Here is a 27513-nt window from a genome sequence, read left to right as displayed (position 1 = left end):
TTTTAAACTGAGAAAATTAGCTCTGAGAGGTTATAATCCCCCCAAAGGAAATATAGCTCATAAAGGAGCGATAGTAAATTTGCACAGTCACCACTTTTTCTGCAGGTGGTACCCTAGGCATTTTACATTTGCAAACTTCCTTAATCCAGATATATTCTTGTAAGGCAAGGATTTTTTTTAATTGATATATAGTCAAGTTTACAATGTTTTTTCAATTGCAAGGGGTTTTTTGTATTTTGAGTGAAAAAATATTTTTTGAGGATGGTAATTATGTGTATTTATTTACTTCATTTTTTAAAATGAGTTACTGGGGTTTGAACCCAGGACCTCGTACATGCTGAGCATGTGCTCTACCACTGAAATGTACCCTCTTTCCCAAGGCAAGTTTTCCTATCCATTATTATGAAACTTAGGGATTCAAATATATTGGACATAAATCTAAATCTTTTGATCCTACTGTAGTCCTTTTCTTTATTTCTGCTGAAGGGGGTTGGGGAAAGCAGATCCTTTGTTCATTTCTTTATTTAGCATTCTTGAGCAGTGAGTTTGCATTAGGGCCTTGCTAGTTGTTTGGAAACAGAAAATAAGAAATGACCTTTCTCTGCAGGGGCAGGAAGCCTAGACCAAAAGCTGGGTAATGTGATCGTAGCTATGGTAGCCATGTGCAGATTCTGAGGACAAACTGTACCCACGGATTTGCTTTGGCTTCCCTTGCCTTCTGGCTGGTACACACCAGGTCACCGCCACCCAAATGGGCCTGCAGCCCACAGCAGAGTATGTACCTCAATCTCCTCTCCCCTCTCGGCAGGGCTTGCAACATGAGCATCCCTGACTTCGTGCAGTGTGCTGAGGACCACCAGACCCTTCCTGTTGTGGTCCAGCCCATGGGGATCATCTCAGAGGAGAATTTCTTTTGCATCAATAAGCGAATCTCCTTGGATAGCCATATCAGCCCTTGTGGCCCCCAGTGGGCATTCTGTATCCACTAAAATTACCACTATGTGCCCGAGAATGGGTGGAGCTGCTTCCAGACCCACCGCAATGTCGTGGGCCTTGTCACCATTACCGACTGTCTCTCGGCCAGGGCCTTCGAGAAGCTCCACATGCAGACGAGCTATATGGCACCACGCTTAATGACTCTCAGCTCTTTGTCTTTGTGCTGCATGGGAAGGTAAACGAGCAGCCACGCACCGACTTGTCCTTCAAACTACGAGGACTGCAGGGTGGTGGAGAAGAGGGTCAAAGACTTCACTGAGTCACTCTTCATCTTGCCCAAGTCCAAGTGGCTGGAAGGGTCCCCCAAGAAGTCTGAGGACAAGATCCCCCTCGTCTACATCCCGTTTGAGAAGGAGGATGTCATGGGACTGGACACAGACAGCAGGTAAGTCTACCTGGAGGCCAGTCCATCCTGGCTGTGTGCCGGATTGCTTCCCTTCATCCAGAAAGGAATCAGCAAGGAAGAGAGCTGTCTTGTAGCCAAGGGGGGAGGGAGGTGCAGCCCGCCGGTTTACAGACATTTAAAAGTGAATCCGCCTTTGTTTCAGAGAGATTCTATTAGGGTTAGTGTGAACACTTAATCCCGCTTTTCAGCCAGGACCATGATGGGACCCCTGGAGTTGCTGTCCAATAGAGTAGCCACAGCCACTGATGCTAGGAGAGCTGGGGATGAGGCTGCTCTGAGCTGAGATGTGCTGTAGGTCAAATGCTCATCAGACGCTGAGGTTTGTCTAGTAAAAGTATATAAACTATCTTGTTACTTCCTATATTGATTACATGTCAAAATAATAGAATTTTACATACAGTAGATTAAGTAAGATCTGTTCTTAAAATCAGTTTCTAGTTTTTTTTGTTTGTTGGTTTGTTTCTTTGTTTACCGTTTTAATTGTGGCAACTGGGAAACTTCCTTTACATGGCTCCCATTTCATTTCTCTTGGGCAGACTGTCCTGAGACAGTCTCATCCCTTTGCTTATAGATGAGATGCTGAATCCTGAGAGGCAGCGCTGGTTCAGCTGGGGATGGAGCCGGTGTCTCCTGCCTCCCAGGCCCAGAACTTGATTGGCTCAGGCCCTCTCTTCCTGCCCGACAGCCAGCATGCCAATTTAGGACATCAGAAACACCGCCAGGTACTTCCGAATGAACTCCTTATGCAAGGAAAGGCGTATCATGAAGTATGGGACAGAGCAGGGAAACGTTCATCCTCACTTTGTCCCTGTGATTAAGTCAACGGCCCCACTTTGCCTCGGAAATACATAGGAGCTCTTCTGGGCTGCCTAACCCCCACCTTCTGCTCTGTTTCCATGTGTATCTATCGTGCTGTTCCTCGGGAAGAAGAGGGTGAGATGCCTTTGCCGACAGGTGGTCCCCCTTTCCTGTGGAGAGTGAGGGAAGCTGTGTCCCCCCGGCCTATGGCCTCGGGCCTTGAGTCTGGAGAGTGCTCATGGTGGTCCCACAGGTGACGGTCAGAGGACCTGGCACGTGCTGCCTGGCACACTGTGGAGGCGGTGCTCTGTGATTCTTGAACTTACCTAAGATCAGATCCTACTTTCTGGTTGTTGGTAAGTTGGAGGAGAAGATGCTAGAGAATTGATAAAAAGAATGTCCAGACAAGCCCTGTGTGTGAGAGGCAAAGGGTACCCAAGTTCCACCTGTGAGAGCCCACCTAGCGGGCTCTGGATGAATTTTCTGTTCCTCCCGGACATACCTCTATGGATTAAGGAAGGGGCAAGACATGTCGTGACCATGATCTGTACTTGTCCACACAGGGCCCTGTGATCTACATGCCCGCACTCCCGTTCTGCTTCTTGGAGATGAGCTGGCATGTTTATGAGCCTGGACACTGCTGAGGGAATAGCTGCCAGCACTGTGCTACACCGAGGCTGGCTCTGTTCACCTCTCATGTCACCTCCTGCTGAGGCCTCAGGCATTAGTCAAGGTAGGTGCATCAGTGCAACATGAGCAGCGACTACCTTCTCCCCCTGGACAGGCTGGTGGGTGAGCAGTGGAAGCCTGGAGCCCTGCCCCAGTCCCCTGGCCAGTGCCTCGTCTTTTGTCATAGGAGGTACTGGTGACATTTTTGCTCAGCAACTGCTTGGCTCTGAGTCTACAGACCCACCAGAGAATGTCAGCTTGTTTTTGCCTTTCGAAGTCTGCCCTTTGGATTTGGCTTAGTAGCTGGATGTGTACTTAGGCCATAGTGGTTGACACTGTCACCATTGTTTACCAAGAACCTCGTGTACCAGGCATGGCTTCCGGCATCAAAATAGAGCAGCGCATTAAAACTCCCTCCTTGTGGGCCTGTCTGTTCTGGTATCATAAGGGCTCAGCCAGCATCTGAACGTCAATGAGATAACGCGGCCAGTGAGCTCGGGTCAAGCACATTCTCCTCCAGTCTCTTTTACTTCATTGTTGCTTTTACTATTCCACAGTCATTAATTTTTTAAACAATGCTTTGGTGCAGGAGAGGAGACTAATTCTCTCCTGCTACTCTTGGTGGACGTGAGTACAACTGTCGAGCCTGAAATGCGACCAAAATTTGTAGCTCTAAAGCTGCCTAGACGCATGTAGGTGGAGTTTTGGTTAGGGGTGCTGACCACGTTGGGGTCCCCCGGGAGCACCGCTCCCCTCAGGCCCCTGGCCTTCCCTGGAGCAGGAGGTGAGGGTGGGTCTCATCGTCCCCGCGTCCCTGGCCTCACACACTCACGTAAATCTTGTACATGCTGTGAAAATCATTTTTGTTCTTGTGTGTTTCTAATTTTCTCTTGTTCCTCTTTTCCTTTTTCTTTATTCCTTTTTCTCTTGTACTGCCCAGTGAGCATGTTGTTGCGTCTGAAAATGTGGGCTGTTCACACCCTGCATTTGAAATAGCCAGATTTCCCTCCGTACTGTCTTCATCTCTTTAAAAAGCAAAAACTTAACAGCTGCCTTGATCCATGTATTATCCTAGTCATCTTTGTATTTTCTAATTTTTTGGAATATTTGTCTTGTTAGCCCATCACCCACTGGAGTTTGATACCTGTTAAAATCCTTGCTTTGAGGAACCTTTTTGGTCCACCTTATATTTGGTGACAAATGCGCCCTTATTAAATTTGTTTGAATGTTTTGAAAAAGTGAGATGCGAATTGATTTAGGCAGCTGCTGAGGAATTCTTTTCATGAAGTATTTAAACTTTGAAAGTCAAAGTCTGCAGGATCTTGCTCTATTCCTGCTTTTACACAAACGTGCTCGGCACGTGGTTCCTGGCTGTCGCTGTGTGACGTGCGTGACGTGCGTGACATGCGTGACGGAGCTTCCTGGCCGGCGGTCCCTGGTGGGGATGTGGCCGGCTCGGGGCTGAGAGGCTGCAGGGGACGCTGTTGGAGGAAGCAGTCATCATTTTGTTATTTAATTTTTTTTTTGCGTTCAACTTCCCTGTGCCATTAACTTTATTTTGCCTTCATAAAGGGGCAGAATTGTGTCTAAAATCCATGCCACTCTTTTGTTCCCTTTAAGAGGCTGGTTCTTCTGAGTATCAGGACTACAAAGCCTTCTCCTTAGTAGCTGGCTCACCTGGATCTGGTGGACACAAGGACCGCTAAAGGGGACCGTAGCTTCCTCTCTGCTTCAGCCAGTGGGCATTCAGAGCCAGGTCTGTGGTTTGCCTCAGCAGCCGTGCAGGCCTCCCTGCCCCGGCCTTTACTTTTAACCCATGGTGGCAGTAAATAGCTGACTCCGTGCCTGTTGCAGCTGACGTCCACCACTGATGGCCTTGTTGTTAGTTTGCAGTAGTGAGTCCCCAACACCCCAGTCAAACATGAAAGAAGATGCTTTGGCCGACCTAGGACCTTGTATTCTCACTCCTACCCTGGTACATCTCACCCGGGGGAAGAGTTTCACCACCACCATCATGCTGTCCATGAGGCCTTGTTTGTCCTTTCATGTTCTGGTCCAAAAGCGGACACTTCATTTTCCACTGAATTTGCCTCGCTTGAGTCAGGCCAGAATATCTGAATGAGTCCATTCTGTGTGGGGAGCAGAACAGATGTAAGTGTCGCAAGTAGATGGAGTCCAGGCTGTCCGGGTTGGCAAATGCAGGCTGGGATCTGTGATGGCCAGGCTGCGCCCTGGACACAGGCCTTTCCCGTGGCTCCCGAGAGTCCAGGGGTCGGATTGAGAACAGACTTTCCTGGGATCCTCCATCCTCGTCTGCTCACTGGCAATTGTGTCTGCTAATTAGGAGCTCCCCCAGACCTCGGGCCCTTCAAAGCTGAGACCACGGGAGAATCTTGAGTCCCTTCTCCTGGGCCTCCTTTGTGAGAATCCAGTGCCTTTTGAGGTGACCCATGCCAGGAGATGCCTCCCCCTCCAGGGAGCTCCCTACGGAGGACTGTGACTCAATGTACCATGCTGTGAGCTTCTGGGGTTCCGGCCGTTGTCCCTGCAGAACCAGACTTGATATGGGCTTAGCAATGGAAAAAATAGGACTGATTCCAGGGCAGGGCTTGGGGGAGGGAACAGTGGAAATTGAATGTGACCTCAAACATCTAGATGGGTTCTGGGGCTGTTACTAAAATGTGGAGCCTGGGAGGTACCTGCCAAGATTCGAATTCCAGAGTAAATGGTGGACATGAGGCATTTTTAAGATGCCATTTCTCATTCAAGTTAGGACTTCAAATAGGCACTCGTGTCTATGAGACTGGGGCTCAGGTGAAGGAGCCGGACAGGACGTTAGGAGTCGTCATTCTTAACTGGTGTTCACAGCCTTGCATGTGAATTAGATCATCTCGAGAGGTACAGACTGAGGCTGAGGGAGGGCAGGGCTGTGCCTGTGTTGGAGGAAAGCCCAGGCCATGCAGCTTTGGTGTGTCAGTCAGCGGCGTTTGCGATTTTCAGACAAAAGCCATTTATCTTTAAGGGGCCGGGGGGAGGGCAGGGCCAGCCAGGAAGAAATCTGAAGGGAGGGTCGTGGCCACGTGTGTGTCTTGGGAAGCTGCAGAGGCTGCAGGGTCTGGGAGGGGAAAATCATCAGAATCTGGAGTCGGAGTGGGGTGAAGGTAGTCACACTCACCCGTGAGGGGGGGAGTCCTTGGGAGTCCCCACCCTACCGGACTCGCTTTCCCATGAACAGAAGCAATCATGCAGAGTTTCTGAGGTGAGAAAGGATGGGCGCTGGGAGGGGAGCCAACCTGGACAATGGTGCTTGGAAATTTCTGGAATAATCTCATTGAAAAATACAGTTAAAAATACCCAGACTTTTAAGAACATTGATAGTGACTGGGGAGGAGGCAGTTTTTCTGGCCTCCTAAGCGTAAGGCATGTATCCGGGGATATACAGAAGAATCGGGCAGTCTGTTCCGGGGGCTTCACCCTTACCAGGGGGAACAGTGCAAGTTTAAAGGAGGAGAAGGGCAGCGGAGGGAAACTAGCCAGGTCCCGTGTCAGGTACCAGTCGGCCGCCCTACTTGCGTGTTGCATTCACATCCATGCCTCCCAGGTGGGCGGTGGCAGCCCCCTTTTGCGGATTGGGAAGCCTTCTCAGAGGGGTTAAGGAATTGGTTCGTTTAGCGGCTAGTAAATGCTGTAGCAGGAATCAAGCAGGGCCTTGTCAGACTTCAAGGGCGTGTTTTCTCTACTAATTCCTGTACTTCCCTATTGTACCTGGAATGGTGAAGTGGATCACTTTTGGAGCCTTTCAGAAAAAGTGCGATTTAAGTGCCTCAGGACTGTTGCACAAAGCTCAGTATTCTTTGATGATTCTGAAGCACCGCAGTGCTTTTCACACCACAGATGTAAGGTCTCACTCCTTTGATGATGACTTGGTTGCAAATGACGTACATGTGCAAAACCAGACTTAGCAGCTTCTGAAGGGAAACTCTCCAGTTCTCCCTTGATCTGCTTTCTTCCACAGGATGTAGCTGTGCTGCAGCATAAGGCTGAGCTTTACTTATGGAGTCAGGGTTTAATATCCAAAGTTAGCAGAAAATGGTCAGATGAAGAAAATCGACGTTGACAATTTATTTTTGGGTTTCATTAGTCAAGATATACAATCAGTTAATGGCCCATATAACAAATGATATTGAGTACAGAACATTGCATTTCTTACTTTCTATTTAGAGTTTTCTTACAACATATGGTTGCCTGCTTTGGAACATCAGCTCCACCACCAGGGCTCCTGTCAGTGTGTTGGTGTGATTGCATTTACACAGTGAATATGATCTGGGCTTCCTCAGCCACAAACACTCCAGTGCAGAATCACGGGCTGTAGCCACCTCTTAGTCACGCAAAAACTTCTAAAATTATATGATGCCAGAAAAGAAAGAAGAGAGAGAAAGAGAGAGATTGCCTTTATCAAAGTTCCTTTCAATTCTAACTGCAAACTGTTGTTGAGCATCACTGGTTTCCTTTGGATATGAATATATACATTTATTTGCATGTAATCTGGGCTTTGGACTAGAACACCAAGTTCTTGCTGTCCACAAGCCACAAAAATAGGAGCCAAATTGCACAAGTGTGAAATAGTTTATACTTTTTCCAGAGAAAGTATCCTTGAATTTGGGACTTGGGCTGTGATATTTGCTTTATGCTTTCCCCACCCCTCTTGTAATCTCTCACTCCTTCCCACGTGGCCCCCAAGATTTTGTGGTCTCAACGTAGCGGGCAAAGTCCCAGTTGGTCACCATGTGCTGCTGCTATACATAGAGCCCAGCCAAGACCTAAAGGACATTATCAGAGAGGACTTCCTGAAAGAAATGGGCTCTACATTCAGTTGTGAGGACAGAGTAAGAGTCAGCCAGGAGAAGGAGTCAAGAATGTGGCTCAGGTCACAGGTGCAGCCCGGGCAGAGGCCTGCAGGCTTTTGTTGTGGGGACCCGGGGAGAGTGCCCTGTGTGGTCCAGGGTGGAGGGAGCCCCTGCTGGGAAGGACACTGGAGAGTGTCCGGGGTGGAGGGCTTTGGAAGAATTTGGGTTTTACTAGAACTGACATAGTAGACAGTGAAGGGTGTCATCAGAAAGTGACCTTCAGGAAAGGTACTTCTGGTTTTGCTTCTGATATTCTACAGACAGAAGGGTCGGGACGGGCGAGAGCAGGTATGTCTGTCCCTTTGAGACCCACCCCGTCATTCATTTATTCATAACACGCACACTACTGTGAGTCTAGGGGAGGGAGTGTGTAGCCACATTAGTAAGCAAAATATATTTGCTTCTTGAGAGCTTAGCATTGTCAGAAGTTGACTTAGCCTAGAATGTTCTAGGAACAGGGGAACAAATTGTGGAGTTTGGAGGGAAGGAAGGCTTCCTTGGGAAACAGTCAAAATAAGCTTGGAGGAAAGTGTCAAGTAGGAGCAGGTCAGGGGGCCCCTGAGTTCACTGGGAACCTGGGTCCTGATGTGAGGCTGGGCGAGCAGGGTCAGTGGTGGGGCTAGAACTCCACCAGGGAGCCTCTGAAGGGTTTGAAGTGGGGTGATGTAATCAAATTTGTGATTTGGGAAGGCTGCCGTGGCTCTGTGTGTGTGTGTGTGTGTGTGTGTGTGTAGCGGGGAAGAGGGGGTGGGTGCCACCAACTGGGGTGTCATTAGAAGACCATTCACAGGCTGGGAGAAGGGCGTCGGGGCTGCTTGGGGACCGCAGGGGCAGTGTGGATGCCGGATTTCCTTATGGGGGCTTGTAAGCGGGGCCGCCCTTGAGGCACCTTGTGGCTGGAAGAAAACCGATGGAGGCCACCAGGTGGACTTTCGTCTTCTCTCCTTCCCTGCCTTGTGTGATGATCTTAGCTCAGCCAACATTTGGAAGAGAAGAGCTAATTTCCAGTGTAGCCCAGGACTTTGTTGAGCTCGTTCGAGTGAGATCTGATAGGATTTAGGTTTGTTTTCAGATCTGGATGTTTACTTAGCTAGAAACGTCCTGTCATTTCGATTTCCATAGTGATTTTTATTCTTGATAAAGATTGCTTTCTTGCTGAGAGGTAATTTAATACAGCTGTTGTCTTTTTCAAAAAAAATCATATCTTTTAAGAACTTTAATATTCAAAAGAACAGGAATATATAAAATTGTTAAAGTAAGTGTTTGGTGTAGTTTCTTTGCTTTCTGAGCTAATGTGGAGTTAGAGCCTTTGCATTACTTAATAGCACATCCTTGTCAGTATTGAAAGAGCTGTTACTGAGCGCCCTAGGCCCCACCTCTCAAAGAATCATTAAAGTTTGCTCTGAAATAGTGAGGTCATAAAGGTCTTGTTTGCAGAAATCAAAGAGTTGGTTTATAATACGCAGCATAAATCCATTTACAAAATAATAATATGTTCAAAATTAAGAAAGTGGAGGACAATTAATTTTTTTTAAAGCTGAAACATAAACTTTCTTGTGATAATGTTGCAACTGGAGATTTTGAAAAGAAAAATCCTACTGCAATATCATCTACGTGGTATACATTTATGAGTTTCAAGTTTGAAAAATAACTGTGCAGTGGTTTTCAAAGTCAGGAGCATTCCAGCTCAGATACTGGCAATGATCGTTGCTGGTTTTCAATGGTAGAGCCTAAATTTGCGTTCTTAGCTTTTTTTTTTTTTTTTTTTGTAGTGAACGGGTTGAGTAGTGCTTTGCCAGCATGATTTTGGGACAATTTGAGGGCAGACATCGTGTACCAGCAGTGAGATATTTCCATGCATTTTAATTCCCGGACATCACCAGGGCACATGTGGGGTTTGTGCCTGCAGGATGGGATGCTGCAGGACTCCCTGATCCATCACCGTTATGTCCTGGAGCTACACCGATTAGTGAATGATTTTTTGTGGGTTGGAGTTAATGTGGTCTGATGGAGATGATCATATGTGCAGTTAAAGTGCTATTACTTGAAATAACAGTAACCTAGAAACATGGCTCTAACAATACTGGATGACGGAGGAGAATTGGTTGAGCTGCTTGCAGTGGGGAGTCTTCTCAGGTGACTCCCTCACCGTGATTCCTGCCAATATCCGCCCCAGCCCTGCACGGAAGTCCTGCCGAAGCAAGCAAGCACTTTGTTCAGAAACGCACTGAATTTCCTTGTGTCTCTGTTTGCTGGCTTTTTTTGAAAGCACATCTTTCCCTTTGCTTAAATGCCATCCATGCTAGTCACCCCTTACACTCATTCTTCTGGACTTTGTCCATTCATAGCTGCTGAATGGATGAACAGAATTTAGTATCTCCATGAAGTGGAACATTATTCACACGTAAGAGTGAATAAAAAAGAAAAAAAAAAAGAGGAAAATGAAAAAGGCCACCTGTTTTGGGAAGTCCACCCTGACTGTTCAAACCGCCCTTTTCCCTTTGAAACCCAATCACTTATGCTCCACTCTACTCTTTTTGATAGTAATTACCACCTTCTAATAATCTTTAATGTTTTCAAAAAAAATAAAAGAGAGAGATACTGATACCACTTCAAAATGGACAAACCTTGGTAACAGCATGTTAAGTGAAAGGAATCAGACACAAAGGGCCACATATTGTTGATTTCAGTGATCTGAAATGCCCAGAAATGGCACATGCAGAGGCAGAGAGCAGGTGATGGTTGGAAGGTGCTGGGTGGAGGGGGGTTGGGGAGTGACTGCTAGTGACAGGGGGAATCTTTTGGGGTGATGAAGTGTTCTGGAAATAGATGGTGGTGAGGGATGCACAACCGTGAGTGTGCAGAAGACTGCTGAGCACTGTCTCTGGGAGGGCCTGTTGTAGGGCGGCTTTATTTTGTTCTCACCCTGCAATGTGAAGAGTCACCTGCTGTGGCCGTTCTACTCCTGTGAGAGGTGAGGTTCAGAGACTTTGTAGAGTCATGTTTCTTTATTCCCCCTTGCTGAGTGTAGGCAAAAAAGGTTTAAGCCTGAGAAAGTGCTCCATCTGCAGAAATGTCTTTTAGTTTTGCATGGTGTAAAAATCTTGAGAGATATTAATCGTTGAGGCCAGTCTGTGGGGGGTAATAGCCCGTGAAGCCTGGGTGAACCCGGGAAGAGCCGTGATTCCCTCCCAGACACGGGTGGGGATTTCACCCCCGTTCAGGCAGTGAAGGACCCAGACCCGTGAGCGGAGTTGACAGTCGTGAATATTTACGTGCATCCGCTGCTTCATCTTGGATATTAATTTCAAGCTGAGACAGTTTGTGGCGGCAGCCTCATCCTACATCAGGAATTTATAGTATCTGCTCTTTGGGGTGAAGACCTGACAGACTTGATTATTTAACAGTCTCCCTTGAATTGATATCTCAGATTCCTTTGTCAAAAGCAAAACAGCAGAAATACAGACGTCCTTTAATGCCGATGTGACCTGGAACTGGTTTAGTCTCTGTGCCTCAGTGGCCTTATCTGCAGGTGGGGAAGATGATAACAGTGCTTCCCTCAGAGGGGCTGATGAGGGGAGAGTGAGGAGCACAATGGGAGGGCTTACATGTGATGCTCATGAATGACTGAATTTAGTGCTCTCAGCCTGGTGAGGCCTCAGGGGCAGAGATGTCAGAACAGAGGAGTCCTAGCCGGAGCTCAATCCGTGATGGCAGCTGTTATGACCAGTATCACCCCTGTGGGTTATCCGGTAGTTTTAAGACTTGGTAATATGAATTCATGAATAATGTTAGAAGACTAGACATCTCAGATCCAGTTTACATAGTTCTCAAGATTTCTTCTGAGAAATGGATGGTTTCTTACCCATCATAAATCTGAGATGAGTCTCTAAAAAATTCTGTATTCCTCCATCTTTTTGCTTTAATTCTCCATTTCTTAAAAAACAAAGCTTTTAAATGGAGTTAATGGTGACTGAACTGAGGGCCTCATGCATGCTAAGCACATACTTTCCCAAATGAGGTATTATCTCCCGCTTGATTTTTTTAAACTTTACTTTCTTAGTATTCAGAGGTTAGAGGCCTCTAATTGTTTTTCTGGAGACTTGTCCATGAAACTGTAAATCTATAATTAGTTTACAAAACTTGGTTTATTAAAATAATCAAAAGAATATTCTGCAATCCATCCAAAAAGAAATGCTCATTGACTTAAAATGTTTCTCCTTTAAGGTGATTTCTCCTTTTTGGTCTATCTTAATTTATTAACAGCTATCCTCATCATCATAATGACCAAACTCGCTCTGAGTGGACACCTTTCTAAGGCTAAAATGCTTTCCTCACGTTTTACTTCATAGCAGGTGTTTGCGGGTAGGTATCAGTGTCTCCTGTTTTGCAGCTGAGGGATTGTGAGATGGAGCAGCTTGTCCAAAATCAGACGCAGCTGGCGGTGGCTAGTTTGGTGCTGGAATCCAGGCTGCACAGGATGCATTCTTAATTGCTCCTCTAATCAGCCTCCCGTTGAGTGGTTACCCGAACTCCTGTGACTCCATAAATGGCCGATTATAATGATCTCAGCCTGATGAGGCCTTCAAAAGAGAGACACCATTGAGAATGTGAGACAGAGTGGCATAAATTAAAATTGTACAGTTTCACAAATGTTGCATTCTCAGGTAATTATTTAAAAAGTTAATTTTTTTTATTTTAGTGCTCTGTAAGCACTAAAAACAAAACATTAAAAATAATTACAGTGCAAAAGAGAAGTGGGCTTTGAAAGTCCAACCACTGATAATGATGTTACTTGTTTTTCTCTAGTGGCCCTTATTGACAGAAATACTTTCAGAGACTGAATAGGTTTTATGTAGCCTTAATAGGGAAGAAAGTTTTTCAGTGAATATTGTAAGTAAAATCTTTACTCTTTTGTTTCCTTTTGATGAAAATGTAAGTTGTTTTCATGGCTTAAGTACATTTCCTCATTTGTGAAATTTGAGTAATATCGTTTAAATTGTCTGACTGTGAGAGTTAAATGCCTTGTATACAAAGAACCCAAGAGGTGCTTAATAAAAATGTGCTGTCACAATGAGAGATATTTTAGAAGTATCAACTCTGAATACTGAAGAATGTCGCTTATTTCTGATGCATATTCAATATGTATATATATGTTATATTTGAATATGGTTTAAAGTAACAAGGATTCATTTTTTTTAGTGTAGTATGAAGTTTTAATGAAATCTGTATCATTCTACTGAGACAGGGAATAGTTAAATTGCCTTAATCAGATGACCTTGAAGATTATTGACACAGAAAATGTGTTGTTACAACTCAGAATTCATGTTGCCGTGTTACCATCCACTCAGACATTTAAATTCGTGGGATTCTGACCAGATCCATTAAGTTTAGTAAAATCCACATTGATCATTTTCAGGGAATAATCTTCTCTCTTTTGTGATTAAAGAAAATTTTGATTTTTTTCTGCACTCTTAACAGGTTTAAAATATCAAAAGATTGATTTGACATGTCACTTTTTTAATAGAATGAAGCTCATGCTGTTTTATTATGTAAATAAATCTTTTTGTATTTCAACAAACTTTTATGATATCCTGGCTCTTTGAGAACTATTTTGCAAGATACTTAGATAACCTACGGTTGGAAAAATACAGACGTGACTTTTATGAATATAGGTCTAGTACAAATCTGTTGGTTTTTGCTACAGTGCAAGACATGAAGCCTAGGAGAGCTTTGCTGCCGATTGCCAGGAGGACAGATTCCATGTCTCAGTTTCCCCTCCTGTAAAATAAAGTGGCTGGACTGTATTCTTTCCTCTTCTAAGATGAGTTTCTATGAGCCTATGTCTTCTGTTTATATTCAGGAGTATTAGCAATATGAGATTAAATACTGAACATCGCACCTTTCCCTGAAGCAAAGTGCAGTATGTGCTACATAAGCTTTTAGTTATCTGATTCTCGTTTCTGATCCTACAGGCAATTTTTGTGTTGCATCTTTCCCGGCAACCTGGAAGGTCGTTGTAGCCATAGGTGGCGATGTTGCACCTTCTTACAGTCTTAATTTACCTATTTGTAATAGAAGGTTTAAACAAAGTTATTGTGTTTTGATTTCTTTGCTTAATGCTTCAGAATAGCACAATGTCCATTAGGTCTATCTTCCTCGAAAAATTATTCTGCTTATATCTTAGTTTTATTCTGTTATGTCACTGTGAACATTTCAGACTTGTTGTGCAAACAATGGAAAAATTGGACTTTTCTTCCAGTGTTAGAAACCAGTGAGCTGGGATTTTATAAAACAGCTAGAAGCGGCCTCTGGAGCACCTTAAAGCTGAGAATTGTATTGAGTTCCCTGAGTATTGACCCCGCCGCTGTGCGTTAATTGGTCGTAGGAGATTTGGTACATATACAAAGGTGTGTAGTTTTTTGACTTGGGTTTGTTTGCACGCGCTGCCACTGAGCCATGTGAGCCTGAGTCAGTTCGTTTGAGATTTTCCCTCGTCTGTGAGATGGGGACATTCGTATCTGCTTTGTAGAATTGTGAGAATTAGAAATCATGTAAAGTGTTTACCACAATGGGTATGTCAAGAGGGCTCATAAACTTTAGCTGCTCTTTGGTGTGAAGCCATCATTTGAGAGTCTTCGGCAATTACTAAGAAACAGGAAAATAAGAAAAGCTGGTTTTATGATGAAAGATATTTGAGGAGGTTCCATAGTTCCTATAACCATAATTAAGCATCAGCAGAGTAAGAATTGTTACACAGTCGCCCTGAACCAATGTTAAGCCACAGAATTATTTGTTACTTCATATATGTAGGGGCCTAAGGAGATCCAATACTTATACACATGTTGTCTCCGGCAGCCAACTGAGAGATGACACAGAACAGCAGACAGGTGATAAATGTCTTCTTTGTTATCGATGAAGCCACGTTCTCCATGAACTTCAGGGCTGTGGGAAATGCGTGTCATGATAATGTGTCCCAGAATTAGAGATTCACCCTGTCCCATGTAGCTCTGGGCCACAGCGAGCCTTCCCTTGAGAGGACCTGCCCCTTCAAGCACAGGGCTTTCCTGCCATGGAGCTGAGCATCCCGGGTGCTTCCCACTGGTGACCAACACTGGAGGGGAAGGTAGGGTTTCAAATACCCTGCTTGTCTCCCCGGACACACACCTCACTCTGTTAGTGTGATGAGTGCTAGGTGTGGGCCAGGGGCCAGAGGCGTGAAGGGGAAGCACTCTCGATGGCCCAGAGGAGTGGTTAGGAGGCATCACCTCCCTTGGTTTAAACAGGTGGTGGGATGGAACAGAAGGGTGCTCCCCAAGAGTTTATAAAAGTAGAAATAAGGATATTCTTTGGGACTTAGACTAGCCAGGAAACACATAAGATGATTAGAAGGGAGACTTGTAAATCACTTTGATATTAAGTTGACATTCGTCGAGCACCAAAAGTGTGCTACATTCTTTTCTGGGAGTTTTACAGAAATGAATCCTTCAATCTTCTCAACAAGCGAGTGAGGAAGGTTTGATTGTTGTCCCAGGTTTACAGTGTGGAAATTGAGGCACACAGAGGGTAAGTATGTTGGCCAAAATCACAGAACCAGCAAGTGGCACAGCTGGTATTTAAACCCTGGCTGTCTGGTTTTGAGGCTCGTAGATATGGGCTTTGGGTGTTTAGATGTATCTGCATCCCAGAATCTCTGTACTTCTGTGCATCAGTTAGAAAGGACAGGGAAAGGAGAGTTACACAGGTTCTCATAGTCGTGTCTAGGCCACTGTCCACGGAGAGTGCACTGTGATTGGCGTTGTTTTCCAGGCAGTATATCTGTTCTTATAACAGAAATTTAGTCCATTGAGTTAATCTAGAAACCCTTCCTGTTTTGCTTCTGTCCATGCTTGCCATGTGACTGCCTGCCCGTGATTGGGAGGTGGAGGAGAAAATGTACTCATGGTTGAACTCTGATATTTCAGTCTGGTTCATAGCTTCACATCTTCTGTTACATTAATAAGTTAAGTTTCTGGTTTCCTTTCATCAGTGTGTCATGAGTTTGTTTAATGGGAAACCAGTCCATGGGAGCCCAGGGGTGTTGACGGTATAATTTCTGAGCACGTGTGGCACTTCTACCCATGCAGACCTGGCTGGAGGATTTCCACCATCCGCACTGATTTCCCCCAACATCAGGGTCCTCTCCCACCCCCGGATGTGAGGCTGGGAGCACTCTGAGTAAGCCAGTCAGAGGCCAAGTTCACCAATCAGAAAATGATGAAGTACGTGGAAGTGGGTTTAATAGAAGAAAAGGGCTTCCAGGTAGTCCGATGGGCTGTTCGAGTCCGTTTGGTGAAAAGCTGTTACTGTCTGTGGTTGAGCTACTTCTTTGCTCTTGAAATGTGTGGAGTAGATGAAGGGATTTTAAAAAGCAGAAAGGAGTGATTTCAGGTGGTACGTCCACACCGGTGAGAAGTGATATGACCGCCTTTGTGAGGCATAGACAGAGTCTTACAAACTTCATAAAATAACTTTAAAAGCTCTTCCATCTGAGTGCACTTCACATGGGGTCTAGTTCATCAATGGTCACACTGAGACGGCAAATAATTGATGATGGCAGAAAGGACACGGAGGCATCAAAAAGGTCTCTGTAATTTTCCCTTTTTAAAAGATGTGGCACAGTGTTATATATTTGAGCTGGTTTTTCACTGGACAATTTTTAGTGTTTTCTGGGGCTCCCCAGTGCCCCAAACTTCCGTACATCTGGGTGTCCCCTCAGTGCAGCTCTGTCAGCGCTTGCCCTGGGCTGACGTGGTGTCACGGGGAGCAGGACGGTCAGCGTCCCCGGCTCCTCCGAGCTCCGTCTCCTCATCCGCAGCGCCGGGGTTCTCATCCGTGTTTACTTAATAGGGTTGCTGAGAATCACACCTGATGCTTGTCAGGTGTGATTTGTGGTTGTCTCTGTGATTGGCATATAGTCAATATTTGATAGAAACACTTGTTTTTTTAGTATAATTGTAGCACCTAGATTGCAGTGGTTTTAAGTCTGCATTTTTTTTATAACTTTATTCTTGTTTTTCAATATGCACTTATTTTTATTTATTTTTTTGGAGGTACTGGGGACTGAAGCCAGGACATTGTGCATGCTAAGCAGATGCTCTACAACTAAGTAATACCCACCCTCCTTGTCTGCAGTTTAAAATAAATATTGCAATACACAAAATAGCTCTTAAACACCCTCATGGGATCTAGTATCTGTATAGACACTTGAAAACATATGCTATTTCAATAAGAATAAATGTTGTTGGGACATACATTTCCGAATCTGTTAATGTGCTTAAAAACGATCATAGGTAGTGATAAACACGAATATTTGATCCAGTACTTCCTAGGGTCCCTTTTGCCATCAAGGGAAATTACATTCTACAGAGAAGGCTAATTGGGTCTCTTTGATGTTTGGATGGTTTAGCAGATGATCTAGGCTTTCAAAAGCTGACAGTTTTGTATTTTAAACTAACTACAAAGTTATCTTCTAGAAGTTGTAAGTACTACCTTTTGAAGTGCCCAGTAATCCAGGGGGTATGTGTCTGTGTCTGTGTGAACGTTTTTATGTGTGATTTCAGGAAGGTAGAAATAACTTCCATATAGACTTCTGATACCTTTCTCCTCCAGTTCATGGTGTAGTCATATATTTACACAAATAAATTGATATTCTTTTGTCATTTGGCATATTGGGAATAAGAGGTTCTCATACTTGTTTCAGAAGTGTTGGGGAGCATGAGCTTAGAAAATGGGAGGAGAAAGAGGCAAGGAGGCACTTCACACTTTGTGCAGGATATGAGAATCTGCAGCTTTTCGTTTCTCTTTTCTTCTAAAGCAAACTGGCACTGAATTGTAACCTACTATTTCTGAGAATGGCTTTTCTGATCAGATACAAGTGCCTCAGATTTTTCAAGGCAACATGAATGACGAAATGTGTTTCAGCAGTTATCATTAAAAGTAGTTTTATTTTTCAAGTAAAAGCTGTAGACTGTTCTTACTTCCAGCGGTACAAGAAATTCTCATTGATATATGTACATGATCTATGTGCTTCGTTTCTCTGTTCTTTTTTTTTTTAAAGTGCTGGTTTCATTGTGGTTTGAATGAATGTTTAAAATATCTAGATTTTGATCTTTAGAACATGCTGATTTATCAGAACTGTTAAAAACCTGATTGTTATTTGGTCCTTGTTTGATGGGGCACCCTATTGATTTCTGTTGTCAGTTAAAGAGGGAAATTCTTCCTCTAGCCTGCAGATCATTAAGTGAATGCTTTGCAGTGTGCCTTTAAAATTCTTTTAATGCATTGAGCATGTTTGCCCCTTGAAGTTTTTATTGACTCATAGTAATGACGTTGCTTTGATTCTTTGGATTTTCCTCCTCTCCACAAGAATTTGAATTCTCTGTTGCATTTTGTATACATGTTCTTCAGAGGGGAAGAACTTTTGTTTATTTACAGAGGTGGATATTCCTATCACCTCTGAATGCCTTCTGTAATTAATACAGCAAATATCTGTTTTTGCAGTGCTTAATTATTTCATAAACTATTTATTGGCTTAAGCAGAAACAATGACAAAGAGTGATAATAAAAAAGTATGAGAAACTTCATTCCTTTGAAAAATAGAAATGAGGTGGTCAGCCTTACCCATGCTTTGTGCCTGACACACTCTCATGTCATTGTGTATCTTGATTCTTAGATGGAGTTGCTTCAGATTTGTAGATTATTGTTTGAACACTGTTGTTGAATCCTTTCTCGAGGCTGATGTATCCTGTTGGGTGTGTGGAAAGAGTAGAAGGGAAACAAATGCTTTGTTTTGTTTTCAGGAGGCCTGAGTTGATGAGAAAAGAGTTGAGGGTGGGCTGAAAAACAGAGTGACACTCCCTCTCCTCCCAGCTGAAATTGATAAACAAAAAAATCAATTAAGTGTATCGGTAGTTGATCAACAGAAGTTAGTGGGCCCAAACTCTCTAGATATGCCCAAAGGAAAGTACTGAATTCAGCTGCAGAATTATGTGCTTTACCAAGATGAAGCAGCTTAGAGCAATCAGAAAAATCAGTAATATGCTGAAATATAAAAGGAATATTATATTTTTTATTTCTGAAACTTTTCTACGTTAAGTTGTGTAGAGCTAAAATTAAGTTTCAAGCACCAGGAGTTAAGAGTGTGGGTGGTTCTGTATGATCGTAATTCATGGATGTGCCTAGACACTGCTAGAGTGGCTGAAGCTGGCAGGAAAAGACCCACAATAAGGATTTGTCACCCTAAGTTGTCCTCCATAATGGTTCCATGTGGGAGCCCATGATTGGGTTAACAAATTGTAACACACCACAGTCGCCTGTGATCTTTAAGAAGAAAAAAATATGCTTTGAAACTGCTTTGCAAGCAAGTGCCTGTGCATCCTCTCTCCAGCCTCCTTGCCTTAAAAAGCAGAGACAATGCTTCTCTTGCATAGTTGAGGTTTTCGATAGCACTCTGCTGGTTGCAAAGCAAGGACCGGGGCCCTGAGGTATAAACGCTGGGCTTGTGTGCTGTTAGATATTCTATTATCCCGAAAACAAGGACCTGGCTGGTCTGGTAGTCTGCTTTGTAATTCACATATCTTAAAATATATCTTGTTCCCCTCAACCCATGACTTCCCTAAAGATACAATAATCCTTTGTACTCATTGTGTATTCTACAATCTCTGCCTCACCCTGTCTTTCCCGGAGTTCCTCCTTACTATCACACAACTGTTAATGAATATTTCCTTTGATTATACACAATAAATATGGGAGAATTTGAGAGGCTCTTGGAGTTGGCTCCCTAATCCCTCTCGATTTCTTGTCTTTTTCCACAAAGTCTGGAGTAATGATTTCCTGTAGATAAGACTCCTGCCAGCCAGAACCCACAGTTCCAGGTGAGAACGATGCAGGCTTTATAGCTCCTACCCGAGGGAGAGAGAGGAGGTAATTGAGATATGCTCCCCTGTGTTCCCTTCCTGCCCCAGGGCCACAGCAGTTCACCTGCAGACTTCTGGCCTCTGCTCGCAGGGCCTCTGTCCCAGGACTGACTGCAGCATTTTCTTTCCTTGTTAACATATTCTGTGCCTTTCAGAAGTTGGTCTCTTCTTTGCAATTCAAACCTGGCAGATGTGATGGTGGTCAGCGTGCTGGTGGGCAGTAACTTGGGGACTCCCAGGAGCCATGCTGATTCCCCTGAGTCTCTCAATCGGGGTTACAGAACAATCGAGCACCAAAGGAAGCCCATTCACGTGAGGTCAACAGAGCATTTCATCACTTTCATTTTATTTTTAAATTTTCAGTGGAGAAATTATTTGTAACAAACTGTTCCAGATATTTGGCCACCTGCTTTCCTCACCACCATTTCCTTGTTGGCTCTGGTGCTTGTTTTTAGAACCAGGTTTCTTCTCTGGTCATTTCTAGCAGCTGCGCTTGCCGAAGCCTTGATCTGCATTTGAAGCAGAAAGCATCTTCTTGACGTGAAACTGATTTTCCTATTTCTGAATATTTCGTGTACAATCAGCAACTGTTTGAAGTGAAATGCTCTTGTCCAATTTCGGTTAACTCACATTTGCTGATCTCCTGCTTTCATGCTGAGGGCAGTTTCTTCTTCCTCTAATAAAAATTAGCAATTTGCATTTACTATGGAAGGTACTCGCCCGAGGTGCTTTTTTTCTTAACAGTTTTAATACAATTCACCCATTAAAATGTACAGCAGTTTTTACTCTATGCCCAGAATTGTGCATCCCATTCAATATTAGAACATTTTCATCCCCTCAACAGGAAGCCCCGTATGCATAAGCAGTCATTCCCATCTTCCCAATCCTCCCCCAGCCCCAAGGATCCACTCTTCACTCTCTGTGGATTTGCCTGTGCTGGACATTTCATGTAAATCGAGTCACTTTATGGAAGTGGAACCGTCTATTTTGACTGACTTCTTTCACACCGAGTAACGTTCTCAATGTTTGTCCATGTTGTGGCCTGGGTCAGTACTCTATGCTTTCCTGTTGCTGAATAATATTCCACTGTATGGCTGAGCCCCTCTGTTTACCCATTCATCAGGTGATAGGCATTTGGGTTGTTTCTGTTTTTTGGCTGTGATGAGTAGTGTTGCTGTGGATATTCTTTTAGGAGTCTTTATGTGGACATTAGTTTTCCGTTCTCTTACGTGTGTGCCCAGACAACAGAATTGCTGGGTCATTCAGAAACCAAATGTTCAACTGTCTGAGGACCTGCCAGGCTGTTTTCCAAAGTTGCCATGCTGTGTTTCGACCTCACCAGCAAGGGCTGCATGCTCCGCTTCCTCTGTGTCCTTGTTAGTGCTTGTTATTCTTTTTTTTATTATAATCTATTTTTGTGAGTGTGAAGCGGTTTCTCCTAGAGGTTTTGACTTGATTTCCCTTACATCTAATGCTATTGAACATCGTTTCATTTTGCTTATTGGCCATTTGTATATTTTTGTTGAAAAATAAATTTTCAGATACTTTATTCACATTTTAATTGAGTTCCCTTTTTATTGTTGAGTTGTAGGGTTGTTTGTTTGTTTTTTTTTCATTTGGAGATACAAATTCCTAGTCAGATAAATGATTTTAAAAAAATTTCTCCTATGTGCTGTTTTTTCACTTTCTGGATGGTGCACTTTGAAGCAAAATTTTAAATTTTGATGAACTCCAATTTATCCGTTTTCTTTGTTCCTTGTGACTCTGGGGTATTTTTTAAAATCTGAGGTATTTTATTTAAACTTTTATATATAAAATAACTTAATCTGTAGGACCGTTCTCGTAAATGGGTGCAGTTGTTGTCACCAGTCTATGGATAGGAGACTCAGATGCAGAAAATTTCACTGAAATATCAGTGTCACAGCTACCCAGTGCTGTGGGAATTCAGACCCTCATGTTTGTCCCCAGCATCTGTGCTCTTCACCACCATGCTCCACTACTGCCTGGAATCGTTAATGAAAACGTCTGTCCTTTTTTGATTTCTTGTTTGTTTGTTTTCTCATTAGGGACCTCATCTCCTTATTTTCATTTCGGATATCAGTGTTGATTTATTTTAGGTCTCACGTAGGCAGAAACATTGCTATCACTTAACTTCTTTATTACTCACTCTCCAGTGATGATTGTTGCTAGTTGACCTAATCAAGTCATGCTTAAGTCCTTCCTGCTCATGACACTAAAAACAGTCATGACTTACAGAATGCTCAAAGAAGAAAGTACTTGATTGATTTTATTTTGATAGCCAATGAAAACAATCAAATAAAAACCAGGTGTTGACACGGCTTATAAGCCCTCCAGAATAGGGTCACTGTCTTCCCTGTGTTTCATTGGTTCGGTGACAGTGTCTGGATAGTGCCTTGCTGTCCAGCAGATTTGTGAGGATACGGTGCTCGTGAATCATTGTAAGGACAGAATTTTTACAACAGACTGTGTTGTTCATTTCACGAGGGAAAAGATATATAGAAATTCTGCTCAGATCTATTTTAAAATTAAGCTTTGAATTTTTAAAAGAATTCAAGAAACCATACAAAGATCTTTGTCACTAATTTTAGACCTATTTTAGACACTTTATGGTTACATAGCAGGGTAACTTACCAAGTAGTTTTGACAAGAGGAGTGTATTATTGATTTTTTGTTTTAGTTGAAATATTCTATTTGGTATAAAGTAATCAGTGCCTATAAATGAACAAATATGTTTGTATTTCTATGCAACATGGGAGCAGGCTTCATATGTTTCTATGTAATATATATGACTGTGTGTTTTAATCTGTCTGTCAGTGTTTTTATAGTTTTTCAGCAATGTTGTAACTTTAGAATTCTTCTAAGGAATTCAAGCCCGATACTACTGCAGTTTGTACTGTGTATCCTGTCTTATGCATGGGATTCCACTGTCCCCTCAGTGAGGAATTTCCTCTCCTATTGAGTTAGTAGCAGAGTTAAAGGAACTGTGATTTCTAGGCCTTTGCTCTCCATGTGTTTCCAGTTAGTTGTTAATCATGATTTTCCCTTTCTTGAGTTTTCATTATTCAATTAGAATTTTTGAAAATAGCTATGAATATTTTTCACCAGTCTCCCTAGAAACGTGATGTATTTGTGCTTTTCAGTTTTCAATTTATGAAAATTGTAAATGCACACTTGTTTTTAAGTACTCCTTTTTCACTAGATATGTATTTACCTCTTTATAGTTAAAATAATTTTTTCCCAATGAATGAATCGGTGTGCACATTTTAAAAGATACTTTACTTTTTATTTTTCTTATTCTAACAGATATATTCATTGTACACAATTTAGAAAATAAGGATAAACACAGTAATAACTTAAAAATGGCCTCTAATCTCACCTGGAGATACAGTTGTAAGGTTTGAAATTGAGAATTACAAGTCCTCTCACATTGTTCTTGTATTTCAAGTACGTTTTGGTTACTGAGACCCTCGAATTCCCATATGAATTGTAGCAGCAGCTAGTCAGTTACTGCAGAGGAGCCCACTGGGATTGTGATTGAGACCACGTTGAGTATACGGATCGCTCTGGGGAGCACTCCCATTCCAAGAGCGCTGTCATCTGATCCATGAATGTGCATGGTGTGTCTGTCCAGGTATTTAGGTCTTCATTAATTTTTTGTCAACAATGCGTAGCGTTTACATAGTATAATTTTACTTTATATTTTTACCTTTATACTGAGTACAATTGTGCAAGGTACCAGGATCAGAATTGTATTATAACCCCGCCACTTGCTGTCACCGTGGACACTGCGGTCTTTCTTTGCCCTCTGTAAAATCTTGCACAAAATAGGACTTCAGTAACTCTCTCTTGAATGATTGATTATATGATTGCTGGATGATGCTTTAGAGTCCTTGTGATGATGTCTTTTTCCCAGCGTTTCCCCTCTTCTTAACTATGCCCTTTCTCTTCCTTTCCTCCAGCCTGGGTTTCAGCCTGCCTGTGGCATTGATTTTCCATGTATGGGGACTCTTCCTTACACTAGTTTACGATAATGTTACATGTGGGCTGTGGAAACTTGTTAGATATCAGGAAAGAGCAAATACATTGCATGCTAGTATTTTTAGACAGTGGTATTCTTTTATAGATTCAAATTAAATCAGGCTGACCCACTGAGTCATCCCCTGAGCTCTTTTCACCTTCCTACAGGTGATACTGCTCTGGTTGCTGCATGCACCCTTCCCCCAGACTTGGTTTTGGAGTTGAGTAAGTCACCATCAGTGGAGCACTCTCTTTAAAAGATGAAGAGAACGTTTGCTCCTTCTCCCTGGTTCAGGTAACAGTTAAAGAATGGAGCCCCAACTTATTCTGACCCCTGCTCTTTCCGTTCCTTTCTCCAGGGGAAAAGTGTGCAATTCAAAAATATAAAGATTGTGAGCTAATTGGATAGACAAGACAACCAGTCATTTATTAAATATCCTTTCATGCCAAAAACAAATGTATTATGCACACAAAAAGCACATGAAGTACGGTAGTACTGTGGTTGCAAACGTGGGTTTGAGTTTGATTCCTGCTCTGGAGTGACCAGTCTTGTCAGATGGAGAACTGGTAGGTCGGCTTATCCTTTCCCGGACTTGTTTTTGGTCCTGTAGAGATGGGGCTCGCTAGGCGTCCCCCCCCGTAGCAGTGCTGTGGGGTGTAAATTACGCATGTGGGCAGCCCGAGCACAGCTGCTCTTTCCTCGTAAGTGCAGGAGAGCATAGATTTTCCGGTGACGGCTTATGACCGCACTGTGTAGACACTCAGTGCTCCGAATGGATGCCTTGTGGTTTGGAGTTAGGATTCTCAATTCTGTAAATACCCAAGGATTGTGTTATTGGGCCCTGCTGAGTTGAATCTATTCTTTAGAAAGTACATAGTGTAGATATATTTTTCAAGCATGCATGCTTTTTTTTCTTTTATTATTTATAATTCTACCCTCTCATCTCTTGGTGTGACTTTTCATGGAATCCAGGAAACAGTCCTGAGCCACCTGCCTCTTCACATTTCTCTGTGGTGGGTTTCTTCCCTGACTAGAAGACGGTTTTGCATAGAAAATTTTCTTTGTTCCCCTTTCCTTGGAGTCTCTCTGTTTTTCTCCCCATCTCTCACCTGTCCATCTGTCCATTTCTCAATCCACTGATTCTTCTGACTTGTTACAAAAAGCACTTCAGGCAGCTTACAGAAGAACAGATACCAAGTAAACAGGTGAGAAAATGGGGCCAAGTTCAGACAGTGAGTCTAGGAGTTAAGCCTGTGTGAGAATTGCAGGCGTGAGACACAAGCCTCTGCCCTGTGACTGATAAGATCGACAACAACAGTGTGCCTGAGGCTCCCAGTAGACACAGGGAAGCAGGGTTTGTGTGAGATGCTCACTGGCTGTGAAATAAATAAGTGGTTTAGGAGAAGCTCAGCCTTTCCAGCTACTAAGGCTCAGGAGAATATTTTGAGTGTGTTCCAAAATGAGAGTATTGCTTCTTTTCTTTTTTCAGAGTTCTATGTATAGTTGGTTACATTCTATACCTGAAAATTTCTCCAAAACTGCTTCCCACGTGAGTCCCATGGCTCGGGAATGGGGTGGTTCTTCTCATTGATGGGTGTTGGCCAGAAACAGAAAATGACAGCCTCAAAGAAGACTAGGATTTGTCAGTTATGCTTTGTCAGTGTTGTAGATTTCAAAAATGCTTTCACTATTTCTCTCCATCTGAGGCGGCAGCGTGCTTTCTTACCAGCGTCAGAAGCTCAGGGCCACGGGATGGTGGAGGCTAACTTCACTGCCGTCAAGACAGCTAAAGTAGTCACTACAGGCGTGGTGCTTTTAAGTAGTGCATTTCATGTTCTTTAATAGGTTTCAACAGGTTGTTAATTAACTGAGTTAATTAACATTTAATAAATATGATGCATTTTTGAAAAGACAGTTATAGGCAGAATATAAGTTGTGAACACTTTACAAACGGTTTCATTACTGAAATTTCAGTAGGGAAGATCCAGTTTATCTTATTTACGACTCTCTTTAAAAGTAACAAAGAAACAAGACAGAAAAAGCAGAGGATGATTTCTGTTCTTCCTCTCAGCTTGCAGGTGCCCTCACCTCCAGTGGCATCCATCCAGACACCAGCACTGACACTGGCCGTGCTCAGAACTGCCTCAGCCCTGAAGACACAACTGACAAATAGAAGGGGGCCGCGTCCTGTTACAGCAGGTGCTCTCACTTTGTGGGTCCTTATATAACTGCATGGTGTTATTCAGGATCGCCCGTTCTACATTGTGTGACGCTGCTGCGGTGTCTCCTAGTTATTTGTTTTGGTAAGTACTCGTGCATGTTTATCAATGTGTTTTACTAGACATCTAAAAATGCTTTTTTCAGATGAAAAATAATGTGTATTTAATATAAAAGTCTGAAAAAAGGGCAAAAGGATCTTCCTGATCCCACTACTCAGAGATAATAAGTAACACGTTAACATCTACTTTCTGTTCTTTTCATCAGTGTGTATTACCTCTGTCATAAAAACCAGTGAGCAATCTGTGCCTGTTTATTGTGTGGAGACCTCCATTTTCCATTCAGCTTATTACACGTTTTTCTACAATATTCTATCTCCCCTGGCATGATATTTAATGACCAGTATATCATTCTGTCTTGTGGAGGCAACGTCCATTTTTCTCCGGAATTAAATAAACCTATAAATTCCAAGTATACGTAACTGAAATACTGAAAAGAGTACTGTGGTGGTGCCGAAAGGCCCATACATCCCTTCCCATTTTACCTGAGAGTAAAAACTGCTGACAATATGGTGTATATATTTCATGAATTTTATGTCTATGTGATATATATATACACACACATACATACACGTATATGAGAAATCTATGTATATCTGTGTGTATATATGCTTTATTGAAAAATAAGGCCATACTATATGTATTCTGCAGCTCGGTTTATTCACTCAAGTGTATATCATATTCGTCCTCCCACACCAGACCCACCCGGTCCTTTCAGATAGAGTAGTGGGGTCTCCTGATGTGCAGGTTTGGTCTCTTGTGTAAGGACACCTTTCGTGGGAGAGTACTGTGGACAAGGCCTTGGACTACGCCAAAATGCCGGCCCCTTAGTGCCCACATCTCGCCTTGATTTACCGCATCATTGTCTTGATGGTAGACACATAAGTTTTCTCCATTTTCCACTGTCAGAAAGGATGTTTGACTGGCATCCTTCTCGTACAAACATTCCTGTGATCTTGTATGAGTATTCCTTTAGTTAAGGTTTCTGGAAATTTCGTCCCTGGATGTGACAACTACATACATCACAGGCTCCTTTCAAGTGACTCTAGAAATTCCTTCTCCTGTGGGGAATGAAAAGATGTAGAATAACTTATGTAACCAATTCTCTATTGCTGAATATGATTTCACTTCAGCTTTTCTTCCCACCATTTTAAACAGTGCTGTGTAAATGCCCTGATGAGTACATCTTTTTGAACTGATTTTTTTCTTAACGAAATGATTCCTAAAAGTGGAGTTCAGTCTGTGTGTACACACGTTTTTCAGAGTTTACATATCCATTGGCATGTCGTCCTCCTAAAAGATCACTCACAGTTTGTTCTATGAAAGATGTACACTAGCTAGAATATCTTTTAAAAATATTTGCCAATATGATTAGAAAAGTGCTTTTTCATTGTTTTAGTTTGCACTTGATGACCAGTGTGGTATTGAGCGTTTTTCACTCATTAGCCTTCTGACTTTTAAAAAG

General features: G+C 43.0%; 1 long non-coding RNA gene across 1 annotated transcript; it reads left to right on the top strand.

Annotated features, from left to right (window-relative positions):
* The first annotated feature begins 1238 nt into the window (after positions 1–1238).
* Positions 1239–26028, top strand: LOC116278539 (uncharacterized). Its single transcript, XR_012064681.1, has 4 exons — positions 1239–1381; positions 1974–2124; positions 2764–2933; positions 25844–26028. It is a non-coding gene; the product is annotated as an uncharacterized lncRNA (long non-coding RNA).
* The last annotated feature ends 1485 nt before the right edge of the window (positions 26029–27513 follow it).

This window comes from Vicugna pacos, chromosome 27 (genome assembly GCF_048564905.1).
Source record: "Vicugna pacos chromosome 27, VicPac4, whole genome shotgun sequence".
NCBI lineage: Eukaryota > Metazoa > Chordata > Mammalia > Artiodactyla > Camelidae > Vicugna > Vicugna pacos.
This window is presented reverse-complemented; position numbering and strand designations above follow the sequence as displayed.